The 15,027-nt window shown below is 44.2% G+C and overlaps 1 long non-coding RNA gene across 1 annotated transcript in view; it reads right to left on the reverse strand.

Annotated features, from left to right (window-relative positions):
* The window catches only part of LOC132681347 (uncharacterized), a 99,859-nt gene extending 84,839 nt beyond the window's left edge, over positions 1 to 15,020 (reverse strand). Inside the window, exons 1-2 of the long non-coding RNA XR_013556683.2 lie at positions 14,867 to 15,020; positions 12,815 to 12,940 (exon numbers count right to left, since the gene is read on the reverse strand). This is a non-coding gene — a long non-coding RNA (uncharacterized LOC132681347). The remainder of the gene's footprint in view (positions 1 to 12,814; positions 12,941 to 14,866) is intronic.
* Between the last annotated feature and the right edge of the window lie 7 nt (positions 15,021 to 15,027).

The raw sequence follows: 15,027 nt of genomic DNA on the forward strand, positions 1-15,027 counted from the left end.
GTGGTAACTGATCATATTTCACTGTGAAATGAAAGATGAAATTAATGAAAGATCTAGCTATAGATCCTCTAAGAAGAAGCCAAGAAAGAGACACAGTAAGATGGTTTCCAAGAAATGAACTAAAGAGCAGGAAGGATGGTACTGTGGCCCAGGTTTAAAGAATTGGTAAATTCCAGCTAGAGCTCTTTCATTTACCTCCACATTTGGTGCTGGCTCTTCCTCATTACCTTTCCCCAGGGGTTATTCCTTATCCTTCTCAAGTGAACAGATCAGTGATAATGGCAATGCACTTGACATCTTCCATGCAAGGAGGGAGTCTGCCCACATCCTCTCCTTCACCCCAGAGCAGGCAGCTGAACTGGAACACATATTTGCCATGGCTCTCCAGGGGGCACATTTTGGAAACTTAAGACCCACCTGGTGGATCTGGGCCCCCAAATTCTCACCACCCTGCTTTCTTTCCTGTCTTATCTCAAGGAATAGGAAACTGAGAAGCAGCCACTCACTTGCCCCTGTCTGCTGGTTGCATAATGCTTGGGGTCTACACACCTGCAGGAAGTGACCCAGGAGGAAGTGAGGTTTGAAGGGTGAATGAGATTTCTGCAGACTGTCACCTGCACAGTGGGAAGAGTGTCCCAAAATGTGAGGAACTTGTTTTGCATCTTAGGCAGGCACAGAGTGTGGATCCACTTCAAACCCGAGGAGGCGATTCTACTCCCTCTGCTTCAAAGTAGCAGGGAGGGAAAGAGTGGCCCTTTTGTATAATACTGGAACCCCACTTCTTGGTCAGAGTCCCAACTCTGTTGCTCATCAGCTCTGTGACTCGAAGCAACTACTTTAACATCTCTATCCCTTATCTTCCTTATGTGGGAGCTGAGGACAATAGCAACTAACATTTACTGATGGTTTGCTATGTGCCAAGCCCCAGTTCAGAACTCTTTACTCAGAGTTCATTCATTTATTCCTCATAATGATCCCCTGAACTAGACAGGATTACTGTCCCCATTTTGCAGATGAGAAAACAGAGTGACACAGCTGGGGAATGACAGAGGCAGCATTCAAACCCAATGATCTGGCTCCATTATTCATGCCCTTAGCCACTCAATAAAGTGGCAAACAACATCACCTCCTTCACAGGGTATGTTGAGAGATGGAAGTGAGTTAATCATGAGGAGTGCTTAGAGCACATAGTGCCAGCCATCTGCTCAATAAATGTGCGCTCCCTCTACTCTCATGTTCTGCTCTCATTTGGGGCTGCTGGTGAGGATGCTGGAGTCGAAGAGGGAATGGGCATAGAGATGGGACAGCAATAACCAGCCTGGGAGAGCCAGGGTGATGTGGGTCTACCTTTCCCTAGCAGTTCCCCCTTCCACCCAGGCAAGAGGAGGAATGTACAACTCTCTCTGTTTAACAGCCCACAAAGAATCTCTGTGCTCACTGTGGGCCAGGTGACCTGTGATCCCATCCCCATGCTTCTGAAGCTCTCAGCACAAGCAGGAAAACCAGATCACTCACCTCGTATGGCCCCAACAGGCTTTTCCTTTCTGTTTTAGTTTTTCTGACTAGGAGACGCCCTTTTCTCCAGGGGACTGACATCAGGGTTCTGCTCCCTGTGTTTGCTGTGTGTCCCCCATCGTCAGACCTATTTCCTGCCTTCTCTGTTCTGTGCACTAGCAGGCTAAGTGCTGTGAACCGTTCTTGATTCCCTTGCCGGTGGGCTTCCTGTTGGGCTTGGTCAGCAATGGGAGTCGCCAGCAGGAAAGAAGAAGGCAGGAGGAAAGGGATCAGAGTATTTCCTCCCTGCTTCACTGGTGTCTGACAAGACCTGTGACCCTTCTCCACTCCAGCTTCCTCTGAGGGTATCCCTCCTGCACAGCACCAGCCCCTGGGCTCTGGTGACTGTTTCCTCCTCTTGTCCCTTTGCCCTGGGGCGCCTGTGGCACCTGTGGCTTCCCACTGTTTCTGGTATCTGGGTGCTCCCACCTCTGTTTACACCCCTTACCCATTTCACACCACTGTAAACTGTGCCTTAATTCATGCTCTGCATTTCCCCATCTGGTTGAACTCAGGGCCCTGCTAGGACCATGGGTGATACACTTACAAGTCAAGGGATCATTTTACCCATGAAGCTCAGAGGCTGTACCTGTTCCATTAATTATTGCTCTAAAAGTTAATCTGATTGTGAATGTTGACTAGTGCAACATTAATGTTGACTAACGTTAAAATTTAGAAATGATAGATGAGCATAAGAAAGAAAACAAATACCACATGTATTCTCAGCCCCCAAAGATAATCACTGTTTTACCATGTGCATTTCTCCTAATTGCAAACGGATCATCTTGCATTGGTTACTGGCTTAAATATACAATGAATAATTTTCTTCATCAATAAATATACCTCAACATTAATGAATTTACTTCTAAAACCTCTAACGCAAAATCCCTAATGGCTGTACTGTATCCCGTGTAAGCCACTACTATAGTTTAATCAGCCCTCTGCTAACAAAGATTCAGGTAGGTTCCAATTTTTCCTGATTATAACCACTGCTGCAATAAACATCCTTATACAAAATAAAATACTTAAAAATACAACCGATAAACAGTCTTCCTACAGCAAAAGCCTCGCTTATGCTGTAGCAGCAGGGTCACCCCCTCTCAAGAGATAATAATATCTGCCTTCACTGCCTCCCACTGATGTTGTGAGGTTCAACTGAGAAAATGTATAAGTTCGTTCTTGATATGCTGTAACGTGTATGGGGTGACTATTACAGTATGATCTAATTCTATCACAACAGCCCTGCAAGGCAAGCATGGTGGAGATATCCTCCAGGCACATTGTCCTGACAGTTTTGCCAGACATAAAGAACTGAAGGCTTACTTTTAGGCTTTTATACATTTATGTCTCTTTAGCACAACAAAGAATCATGCGTAAGAAAAAGCAGCCTTCCAGTACAAGAGTAAACTACCAGCTGGTTGTACATTCGATCTGTTCTGGTGCATGTTAACTCACTGTGTCCCTTCCAGAGGACCGTGTCAAACAATCAAAGGAGTGTGAATCATCTGAGAGGTCCCTGGGGCTCTGAGGTCCCTCACCGCAAATGTTGGCTACCCCAACCCCTAGAGCTGACTAGTCATAAGAACTACTTTCCAGTCCTTCCTTGATAGTCTCTTCCAAAAAACCACTTTAGATAACTGCATGATTAAAAAAAAAAATCAGCAGTAGTTTGGCTTTTTTTTTTAATTGAAACTTTTATGTCAGGTGGAGAAGCTACATTGACATCTCACATAAAAACCACCCTGTCACTCAGAAGAAGGCATTCCACTTTGGATGAATTCTTGATTTACCTTCTACAAATCTAAGTTCGTGGATGTTCTCTGCTCTTGCTGAAGCAATACTATTAAAATGTCAAACATAGTTTCCTGGAGCAAGAGACCTACACAGATTTCAATTCTTAATGAAAGGCACCAGACAAGTTTTCAAAATCTGACTTGCGTCATGCTTAATGCTGTTTGTTAACTAGTGTGAAAAGAAAAGGTTTCAGTGCATGAAAGCAGTTATGTTCTATGAAGGTAAATGATGTTCTCAGGCATGATATTCTATATGATTGCTTGTTTTCTATTGTGGTTTCATTTTCCACAAAAGTCCAATAAAGGGGACATAACCCTATTTTATAATGCCATCAACTGCTTTTATTTTAAATCCCCATGAATTAAGAGGGGGTACAAAGCCTTCCCTCTGACTGTTTTCTCAACTACTTGTTCATTTTTATCTCTTCTGGGAAGGGCAGAAAGGAGGATCAGGATATGGTGTTTAATGTGCCAGATATAACTCACCTCAACAGCAGCAGAGGCTCATGGCTTGCTTTCTGTGTGAGTCAAGGAAACACCTGCCACCTGGTCCCACAACCTGATCTAGGGGTCTTGGCAAAGAAAGGTGTGCATGCCTTCCAGAGACGCTGAAATTGCCTTTGTTTCCTTCCTTCCTAATCTTATCTCTGTAGATATTCCACTGTTTCCATGGGTTTATTCATTTCCACCACCACTACTGCCTCATGGTTGGTTTTTTTTGTTTTGTTTTGTTTTGTCTTTTTTGTGGTTGTGTATTCAACCAAAGAAAATGAGTAAGAAAACAATTATGATAGTGAAAAAAAAAAGATTCAAAACTGCCATATGTGAGACCCATGGGAGTCCCTGATTAATTTTCATTTTCATCATTTAGTTCTAAGCTTGGCCTGATTCACTAAATGTGTGAATAAGTATGGTCATGGACTTGATTTCCTTGCAGCTTTGGGAAAAAAAAAAATGAACCAGCCCAAGTCTCTTTCTTACCATGATCGGTTCCTGAAAGGCAAGGGCTGATGTCATGTGCATGTGGCCCCAACACCACAGCAGCAGACCTCTGTCACACAGCAATTCCCAAAGTGGGAATTCTGAAAGATTTTAGAGAGCACTCAGCTAACACTGAAAGCATCAGGTTGGAGATAAAATTATCCATTCCTTTGTTTGTGTCTCCCTTGTCTTTTCTGGGATGCATATCCTCCTGCCCATTTTCAGTGCCCAATATACTGATTCTGAAATAATAATCAGCGAATAGTTACAATGGTTAGGGCATTCTAGGAGCCTAGCATGATAAGAGCACACAAAGTACTTGGAGAAATGCAAAAGTGGGAAGACCACTGCATTCTGGGAACCATTAGGAAAGGCTCCTAGAAGAGCAGAGGCAAGCTGAGCCTTGGACAGGTAGGAAGGTCATGTGGGACTAAGCGATGTGGGCAAAAGAAGGGAAGACATGGCATTTGTGGAGCATAGTTTGACAGAGCTGAAAAGGTAAGTTTGAACAGGTGTGCTAAGGAAGTTGTGAGTCTGATTAGAAAAAGTTTTCACCAAGGGGCACCCACCCCTAAAGGCAGCATGTCTTTAGGAACCAGTTGGTTCAATGAAAGCCCAAGAGATTTCTACCTGATCCTACAGGCAACAGAAAGGAGAATGGCATTGCGACAGATATCTTTAAGGACTATTCATGTGACACTAATGACCAAAATGGGGGTCGAGAGTCTCCTACGCACTCCAGCTGAGGGGCCATGAGGCTGAGGAGACAGTGGCCATGGCAATGGAGAGGGTAGAAGTGAATGATCAAGGTTGGCCAAGAAGACTTAACAGAACTCAGAGCTTCCCACAGTCCTCTCAGTATATATGTCATGAAAAAAGGCTTTTTCTTTCTCTAAAAGTCTCCCCATTCTATTCCTTTGCTTTGCCCTTAATGGTCTGACCAGCTATGCTGTGCTAAAACGTTAAGGGTAGGGGTGCCTGGGTGGCTTAGTTAGTTAAGCGTCCAACTCTTGGTTTCAGCTCAAGTCATGATCTTGCGGTTCATGGTTCGAGCCTTGCTGCCGCTGCAGGTGCAAATGAAGCTTGCTTGGGATTCTCTCTCTCCTCTTTCTCTGCCCCTCCTCTGTTCACTCCCTCGAAAGAAAGAAAGAGCAAGAAAGCAAGAAAGCAAGAAAGCAAGAAAGAAAAGAAAGCACACCTTTAAAATGTTAAGGGCAGATTATGACTTAAAATAAGAGCAAGATAACAAAATTGCACAGTGATGAGAAATACTGAGCAGTGAGCACACTGTAAGAAATAACTTGTCAGAGAATTTCTTCAAAATTCTAGTAAAATACAGTTTCGAAAAGTAAGAAAACAAAAAAAACTGGACTGGGTTGCAAGGAGTTACACAAGAAGCCATTTACTCCAAATTTCTCTTCAAGTTGTGGCATTTGGGTTGTGGCTGATTGCTGTGACACCAAGAGAAAGCACATTGGCTTGGATTAAATATCATTATTCTGCTTTCCAAATTGCCTTGATTGCTCAGGGTCATAGCCCTCCACACATCTGGACTCCAGGAATGAGTCATTTAAAGAGGCACCCCCAAACAGAAGTTTCTGTTCTCTCCCCTTGCTCTATTGCGTGCTGTGTACTTGGACCGCCTGTTAAACAAATCAGGGAAGAAAACAGAAGTATTTAAAGCAGTCATGCAAATTTCCACAGGCATAGGGTCTGAAAGAAATTGGGCCTGGCCAAAATGACCTCAGGCGTCTGCCGAGGAAAAGAATCTTGCTTCTAAGAATGTTCTGCAGCCTTCCACGTCTCCTTCCATGACAGGCATCAGTGGTGTGACAATTAAGTGTGGTGGGTGGGCATTTCTGTGGGCTGGGAGCCTATTTTAACTTCCAACTGTGGGAGTGAGCTTTAACTCTGTGCTAAAATTAGGGGAATCCAGCAACTCCTGTGGTTATTTCAATCAGTTCCCACTTATTGAGTAGCAGCAGCACAGTTAAGTAATAACATGGTAACCTTGCCAAGACATAAATGAAATGCTGAGTGTTGCCCAGTTGGACCTGAAATCACTTCAATGATCTAAGTGGAGAGCCAAACCGACAAAAGGACTGCTGGCACCTCTGAGGTGGGGGGAACTGGGGACATGGAAATAGAGTCCCCACGGCAGCTCCTCCGACGCTTGGGGAAATTTTAAGGGAGCAGGAACCGACTGGCCAGGCAATCCAAATTTCCCTAACAAAATTCCAAGATCCCCAGTGGTCAGGAAACCTTGATTTGACCTCCCCTCTCAAAGACCACACACTGGCTCTGCCAGAGCAGCCCACAGCCAGAGCCAAGGCATCCATGAGACCTTGGCCCTGGTGCTTGAGTTCACACCATAGTAATGAGTGTAATAATGATCTAGATAAGCAGCTTCTCACGGCTGCACTGTGCAGAGTGTTGTTCCGACTGGCTCCACTCTGGGAGGAGGATGCTTCTCTAGCTGAGAGAGAGAAGGGCCATGATGCCAGCTTCCAGTTCAGAGCAGACGGCCGAGAGAAGGAGAAAATGAAAAGGAGGAGGGGGGCAGAATCAGAAGCCTTGAAGAAAGGTTCTATCAAGATGCGTGGAGCACCACGGGCAGAGAGCCCCTCTCTCCACTGGGCTGAGGGGAGAGACAGAGGGAGAGAGAGGAGGGAGACCCGAGGTGGCAGAGGTCACTGATTACCACAGATGGAGCACCTGAATGCAGCGTTCTTCATTTCACCTTCCCCACCCTTCTGACTGTGGTGGCTATGTTCCTCTGCATGGTTAGGTTGATCCAAGTTCAAGTGCAGCCCACAGTCAAGGGGCAGGGGTTATACAGAAGCAGGACAACCAGGAGGCAGGATCATCGGTAACCATCACAGAAGTCTGCTACCATGCACACCATTATCATTTAGCCCATCTGCTGAGAAGCAGAATGAACCACAGGAAAGAAAGGAGGAAATCAGCCGACTGTGCTACAGGTCTCACAGTGGTCTGAACCTTGGCTGCATTCCAGAATTATCTAGGGAGCATCTAAAAACTACTGACACCTGGACCCTACCCCCAGCTATTCTAATTTAATTAGCCACAGGCAGGACCTAGACCTCAGAACGTTTAAACTTCCTCATGCGATTCCAATGAACTGCAGGATTGGCAAACACTGATTTAGTCTTTCCTGCAAAGGTCAGGTAGGGACAAGACTGAACAGAGAGCATGGGCATAGGTTATGAGCATATCCAGGTGGAAAGGCCCATTAAAGGTCATCAAAAGAGGACCCCTCATCCCCTACCTGAGGGTTGAGTCAACTCCATACCATCCCTGACAAGGAGAGGTGCCTTGGCCTCTGGAAATGTCTTCTCCCCCACTCCATACACAGTGGGACACAGCTGCCTGCTTGAAGGTCACCTTGTGTTGAACTGATTTCATTGATATGTTCTTATTCCTATCCTTTGAGTTTCAGTAGAAAGGCAAAAAGAGAATTCCACATAATGTTATAAAGAAAATATGAGAACCAACCATATTATTGGATTCAAAGTTTGGTCCTGTCATACTGTCAAACAACGAGGAAACCTGTTCAGGTCGGAGGGGCAGTTCTTAGTAGTTCCGAAGTTCATCTCTCCTCTCTCTACCCCTAGAAACTCACCTGTCCTACCTCCCATCCCCTGTACACAATGGCATCTTTCTTATTCTGACAAGAGCTTAATGGGTTACTATGCCTTTGAACAAGTGCCTTCACTGCCTTGTCCTGAAGTTGGACCTCTACAGAAAAGTTAGTAGCTTTTGTTTCATTAATTAATTGTTTTCACTCAATAATTTTTAATGTTCTTTTTAACGTTTCTTTATTTTTGAGACAGAGAGAAGGGCAGAGAGAGGGGAAAACACAGAATCCAAAGCAGGCTCCAGGTTCCAGGCTGTCAGCACGGAGCCCAATGTGGGGCTCAGACTCATGAACTGTGAGATGGTGACCTGAGCCAAAGTCTGATGCTCAACCGACCGAGCCACCCAGGCATCCCAACAAATCTTTATTAAAAGTCAATTCCATGCCAGGTTCCCAGAGATACTGTGGTGGGGCAAAAGCAGCCACTGTTCTGCCTTCATGGGAGTCCTCACTATATAATCATACACACAGGTCACAACTGTGATCAGTGGTATGCAGGAAAGCACATCTTGGGGCCAGACTTGCTGTGGGTGTGAGGGAAGGTGAGGCTGGAGTTAAGATGGGTAGAAGGGTGTGGAGGAGGCAGTTGTGGGAAAGGTGGAGAACTGGAAGAGTGGTTCAGACATGGGGAAGAAGCATGGGCAAAGGTCCTGGGGAGGGAAGGAATATATATAGAAGAGGAATTGAAAATATTGCTGTGTGGCTAAGGACAAGTGGGAGGGAGCTCAGGAGGGAGTGTGGCTGAGGAAAGGGTAGGAGCCATGTTAAGACATATTATCATTATCACAAGAACAACAGAAGCCCATCAAAATGTGTTTATCAGTCAAGGGCAAATGCAAAGATGTCAGAAAGAGCCTCTAAAGTAGTTACTCTTCTACCCTCAATTTATACCATTACTCTGCATTTGGGTCTTAGAATATGGGTTTCTCCTCTGAGAAAATGGAAAATCCTTTTTATGTAACCAAAGGCCTCTACCATTATTCATTCTACAGCTATTCCCAGGCACCTCAAATGCACTGGGAAGTGCCCCCTGGCCAATGTCCATATAGAGCTTACACCCAGGGGAGAGAGACAGACAAGAAACAACAGCCAAACTGCCAGGAGCCATCCTGGGGCTCCTGATATTCCCACTGCTTCCCCGCACCCAACATCCTCAAACTGGCATTGGTACAAAGTTGAGATTCCCAAATACAACAATAAACAAGACAAAGTCCCTCTTTAATCAGTCTAGTGATAAAAGACAGTTAATACAAAAAGAAATGCATATACATACACAAACCAGGTAGTTATAATTGCTATGAAAAATAAATAAGATAAGGGAGATACCAAATGATGAAGGGTTTGACACTTTATATACAATGGCCAAAGAAGGCTTCTCATTAAGTCACATTTCAGCAGGCAGCACACTAGGAAGTTATATGAGGAAATAGCACTCCAGGGAGATGGTATGGCAAGGGCAAAGATCCTGAGGTAGAATTATGCTTAGCATGCTCAAGGAACATAGGGAAGTCAGTGTAACTAGAGGCGAGCAAGCAGTGAGTGGGGCAGCAAGGGGAGATTGTCCCTAGGGAGTAGAGGGTTCTGGTGTCAGACAGGGAGGCAGGAACCAGGTCACAGAGTCTTCCAGGCCACGGGAAGGAGTTTGGATTCAGTATTGCAGTGGAAAGTCTGCATCTATAATAAAGCCTTGCACAGAGTGGTTAAGTGCTGAGAAAAAACAAACCAGGTTAAGGAAATAGAGACTGGAAAGCTGGGGAAGCTATTTAAAACAATTTGTCAGAGAAGTTCTCTCTGAGGAAGTGACTTTCGGACTGAGTCTTGAACTATGTGAAGCAGCAACCATACAGATTGCTGGGAGAAACCAGTTCCAGGCAGAGAAAATAGCACCAAAGTGGGAATAAGCTTGATACATTCTGGAAAGAGCAAGAGGGTCACCATGGCTGGGGCTTGGTGTGGGAGGAAGGATGGAGGGAGATTAGGCTGGGGAAGCAGGCAAGGGCCAGTTCCAGAGGCCCTTGGAGGCCAGAGTAAGGCCTTTTATTCTAAATGCACTGGAAAGACTTTGACGACTTCAAATAGAGAAATGGCATGATATTTGTTTTAGTAAGATTTCTCTGACTGCTGTGTTGAGGACAGATGATAGCAAGGACAAGGTAGAAGTGAGGATGTGGGATGAGAGGTGGCTGAAGTAGTTTCGGCCTAGGACAGCAATGGCTGTGATTAGGTTCTGGATTGAGTTCAAAAGCAGCACTCACTAATGCCTTAGACACAGGGGTGGGGGGACAAAAGAAATCAAGACAGCTCTTGCTTTTGTTTTCTCTTGGTTTGTTGAATGAAGTGAATCAAAACCCAATGGATTTTGCCCTTGAAGAAGAAGAGCATAGATAGAAGCTATAGCCTCAGGCAGGGGTAGGCCTGGGTGAGGGGCCACAGCCTAAGGACAGCAGAGATATGGAGGAGGACAGACAGGCACCATGAGACTGGGAACAGGGAACAAGGAAAGGAACAGGAAGCCTTGGGCACCCCAAAGAGATGGGGTTGGGAAAGATCTGTGGTGGACCGCCTCAGAGTTTTGCTCCCTACGTTTTTACTGTATGTAAAAATGTGTGTGTGTGTGTGTGTGTGTGTGTGTGTGTGTGTGTGTATAAACCTATGGAATTTAGCCCTTGTATAGATACATATAACAAACACTACCATAAGAACTCTGAACAATTCTTTTGCCCCCAAAAATTCCCTCGTCGTACCCATTAGTTCTATTCTCCATTACTATAGTTTTGTCTCTTTGAAACTGTCACATAAATTGAATCATATGGTATATAATCTTTTCAGAATTGATTCTTCCACTCAGAATGCCTTTCAAATGCCTTTGAGGTTCATCCAAGTTGTTGCTTTTTATTGCTAAGTATTTCATTGTATAGACACACCCCAGTTTGTTTATCCATTCACTTGTTGAAGGACATCTGGATTATTTCCACATATGAAGAACGATGCTACAAACATTCACGAATAGGTTTTTGCAGGACCATAATTTACATCTCTCTAGGGTAAATACCCAGGGATTGCTGGATGCTGGTAAGAGTGTGTTTAACTTTAGACTGTTAATATGGTGAATTGCACTTGATCGTGGTAAAATATTCTTTTATAATATATATTGTTGGATTGGACTTGCTAAGAGTTCTTGTGTCTCTTCATGAGGGACATTGATCTGCAGCCTTCTTTTTTTGTATCATCTTTGTGAGATACGGATTAAAGCAGTGTTTAGAGAGAAATTTGTGGCATTATAAATGCATAGAATAATGCTACAAAAGAAGAACGTATTCAAATCAATAATCTGAACTTCCATCTTAAAGAAGCAGAAAAAGGGAACCAAAATACACCTAAAGCAAGCAGAAAAAAAAGAGTAATAAAAATGAGAACAGAAATCAATGAAATGATAGGATCTGTTTGGTACCAGGTTAATGTTGGCCTCCTAAGTTAAGTTGGAAAGGATTCTATTCTCTTTCATTTTCTGGAAGAGACTGTATAGAACTGGTCTAATTTCTTTAAATGTTTGAGAGAAATAACCAGTGAGCCTGGAGATTTCTTCTTCAGAAGATTTTAAACCACAAAATCCTGTGTCTTTAATAGCTCTAGAACTATTCAGGTTATCTATTTTATCTTGGTGAGTTTTGGTGGTTTGGGCTTTTCAAGGAAAATCACACAGTTCTTCAAAGTTGTTGAATTTATGTGCATAGAGTTGTTTGTGGTATTCCCTCATGATCTTTTTTTATTGTCTGTAGGATTTATACAATATCTTCTTTCATTCTTAGTACTGACAATTCATGTCTTCTCTCTCCCTCTCCTCTCTCTCTCTCTCCCTTTGATCTTGCTAGAAGCCTATCAAATTTAATGATATTTGCAAAGAACCAACTTTTGGCTTTTTACAATTTTCTCCATTGTTTTTCTGTTTTCAGTTTCATTGATTTCTGCTCTTTATTGCTTCCTTTGCTCCCATTGCTGCCATTAAGGGATTGCTTGGGGACTGGGGTGTGAGGAAGAGAGAAAAGAAAAAAGAAACGATGGTTTTTTGCACTCTGAGAATTAGGACTCTCTTTCCCCAGTCCTTGAGCTGTCCTGGAGCTCTCCCCAGCCAGTTCCCTGGAGGCCACTTCTGGTTTTCCGGCTGCATTGACTTCAGGATGGGGGCAATCAGAGGGAAAAAATGGTAAACTCACCACGATTTCCATGGTACTCCAATTTCTGGTCTTCTTCCCCAATCTACTTGCTACTATTTAGTTCTCAGAGTCTTCATCTATTCTGTCCAGGTTATAGTTGTGGTTGGTCAGAACGACCAGGTAGAGTGTGTTTCTTCCATCTGATCCAGACTGAAACTTTTCCCACGTTCTTTGAGCTCGTTCAGAGAGAATTCGGGACCTCATATATGGGGCCATCATATCTTCTACCCCCATCCCTGCTCCAACTCCACTGGCTTCTCTTGTAGCACTACTGCCTTGACCACCATCTGTCTCTCTGGGTTCCACAGGGATTGTCTGCAGTGGAGGCTAAGGCAACTTGGATGACTGACACATCCAGGACCAGACGCACCCTGGGCAGCCAAGAAACATTTCTTCCTTCAGAGATGAATTCCTACTACATGAGAATTAGTAGTTCATTCCACAGGGGATCCTCAGTGACTTATAAGTCTTGGGGCATCATATTCAAACATCACATTCAGGTTGTCCTGGTTGCCTATGGTTGATTTCATGAAGTTCTCTTCCTGGTCAGACTGATGGTTCATAAGATGACTTAATTGTTCTTATAAACTTATTCAGAAGAAAAATGAGCTTACCTTTTCCTCAGGCTCATGCACACTCCTTGTAGTCCTTTCTCCTGTTCAGGTGATTTGTTTCAAATCTCTAGTGCTCTGCTGAGAAGGGCACCCATGGCATCCTTACAAAGTTGAGTACCAATCTTCCTAGGGCAATTACAGAGAAACGTCCCAGTTGCAATACCCTGGCAGGCTTGATGGAGAGGAAGCTTGACACTAAATGAGAGCCCCATCCTTTTCCTACAGGCCCGCCTGAACCAAAGGAGCCTAGCAATTCCAGGGCCCATCCTTTTAATATATTCTAAAATTAAAGTCAACCTGGAAATGAGGTAGGTGGGTGAGTGGCTGAAGCTAAACGGTCATTGTGTACCAGGCTGGTTATCCCACTGGTTGTTATACGATAACAGAGGATCAGATAAACACAGGCATAACCTCTGCCTCCATTGATAATGTAAATCATCCCTTGTATCATTTGTCTTTCCTTCAGACTGAATACAAAAGGCATAGAAATGAACAATTCATGCCTAAACACAGGAGAGCTCGAAAGCTAGTGTGTATGTCAGATGTTTACTCTAGGTCATCATTAAGGGGTTGAGTGGATTTGCTTATAAACACAGGCTATTCTGTCGGGGGGCCGGGGGAGTGGGAGAGACAAAGTGTTTCTTGTCGTGCGAAGACAGCTCTTTTAAAGACACACTGCAACTTTTCTGCCACGCACAGTAAGTTATATAGATAATTCTTTTTATAGGATATGAAATGTTGTCTCCTGAGCAGTGCAAAGCGTAATGTGTTATAGAAACAATGCTCTTTCTCTCCACTTTGTGCAAATGTCATTTTTCATTATCCACTGAGAAAGAGCTCGCTAGAGATCGAAATGAGAGCAGGGCTGCCCTTTCTGCCAATGGTCAGGCGCTTCCTGACACATAGTCAGCAAAGACCTCCATGGGAGCCCTGGGAGTTCTCCCCAGGCGGCTCCCCCAACAGCGAAGTGTGGAGCACAAGCCCCTGAAAGATGTCACATCTTTCCAGGCTGTCCATTTCCGCTGCCCTCATTCTCTGCTCAGGGTTTTGTGGGTGGTGCTGGTGGCTGTTGTTCCAACCCTGTCCAACCAAAGGCAGCTAAAGAAAAAGCACCAAGACAAACAGAACGAGAGCCTTGGGGACCCAGTAATGGGTACAGAGCGTAGAGTGTGGTAATCATTCTTTTGATTTGTGCTCAGATATGTTTTCTATTTGCTTTCGCACAGAATGCACATTTTCCCTCCGGATTGCAAATAATCTAAACCAGGGTAAAACCATCACAAAGTGGCCTTCAAACATCATGTCTGTATTGGAACTGAATGACTGATCAGACATTTAAATATGGAAACTGGGAATTCGGGTAAATTGCAGAGATACGGTTTTTTAAAACCTGCTCAGAGTTGTTTAAATAATCTTTGCTTTCTTGGGGGTCTCTCTCTCTCTCTCTCTCTCTCTCTCTCCCTTTCTCTCAAGAATTCTGCAGTTTTTCCTTCTAATTTTGCTCCCATTTGCTCCAATTTTAGTGTCGTTCAATGATTTGTTTGCCTCTAGAAATTATTTTTACATCACTCCTAACAGATGGAACAAGAAAGAATATGAGATTGAATTATCAACATTCCCAATGTCTGGTCCCTCTGCCCTTTTGCCAGGGTCCATTTCCTGAGCTAATCAACAGCTTCTTACATCGTCATCAGTGCCTACTGTCAAGCCTCTTTGAAGTCAAAGACAAGCAAAGAAATAGGCACACACAGAATGATGGCTGCAGCCCAGTGTCCTGCACACCCTGCCCCCCAGGGGAGAGGGGAAAGGAAAAGCTGCGAGGGGGACATGGGATGGGGAGTGCCTGCTGTGGAAAGGAGTGTGCTCACACCCTGCTGGCTGAGGCTCCTGTCTGGTGGAGCCCCTGACAGCAGTCAGGGCAAAGGAATCCTACAACAGGGTTCTGGTCCCACGTTAATGTCAAGCACTGGGTTTTCTTTTAGTTACTCAAGGATCAAAGGGAAATTATTCAATAAAAAGGAACTTAAAGGGGACTTCTGGGCCGACACAAACCTTAATCAAAAACACTTGTTCAAATGCAGCTTCCTTGACCTGCCTTTTCATATTGTCTTTCCAGTTCTTATACACATTTGTGATTAAAATAAGGATTTTCTCCATCACAATTCAGCATTCCCCTCCCTCTCAGCTGACCAGGATCTCACAAGGGTGACATG

Source organism: Panthera onca, chromosome A1, assembly GCF_046562875.1.
Source record: "Panthera onca isolate mPanOnc1 chromosome A1, mPanOnc1 haplotype 2, whole genome shotgun sequence".
Taxonomy (NCBI): Eukaryota; Metazoa; Chordata; class Mammalia; order Carnivora; family Felidae; genus Panthera; species Panthera onca.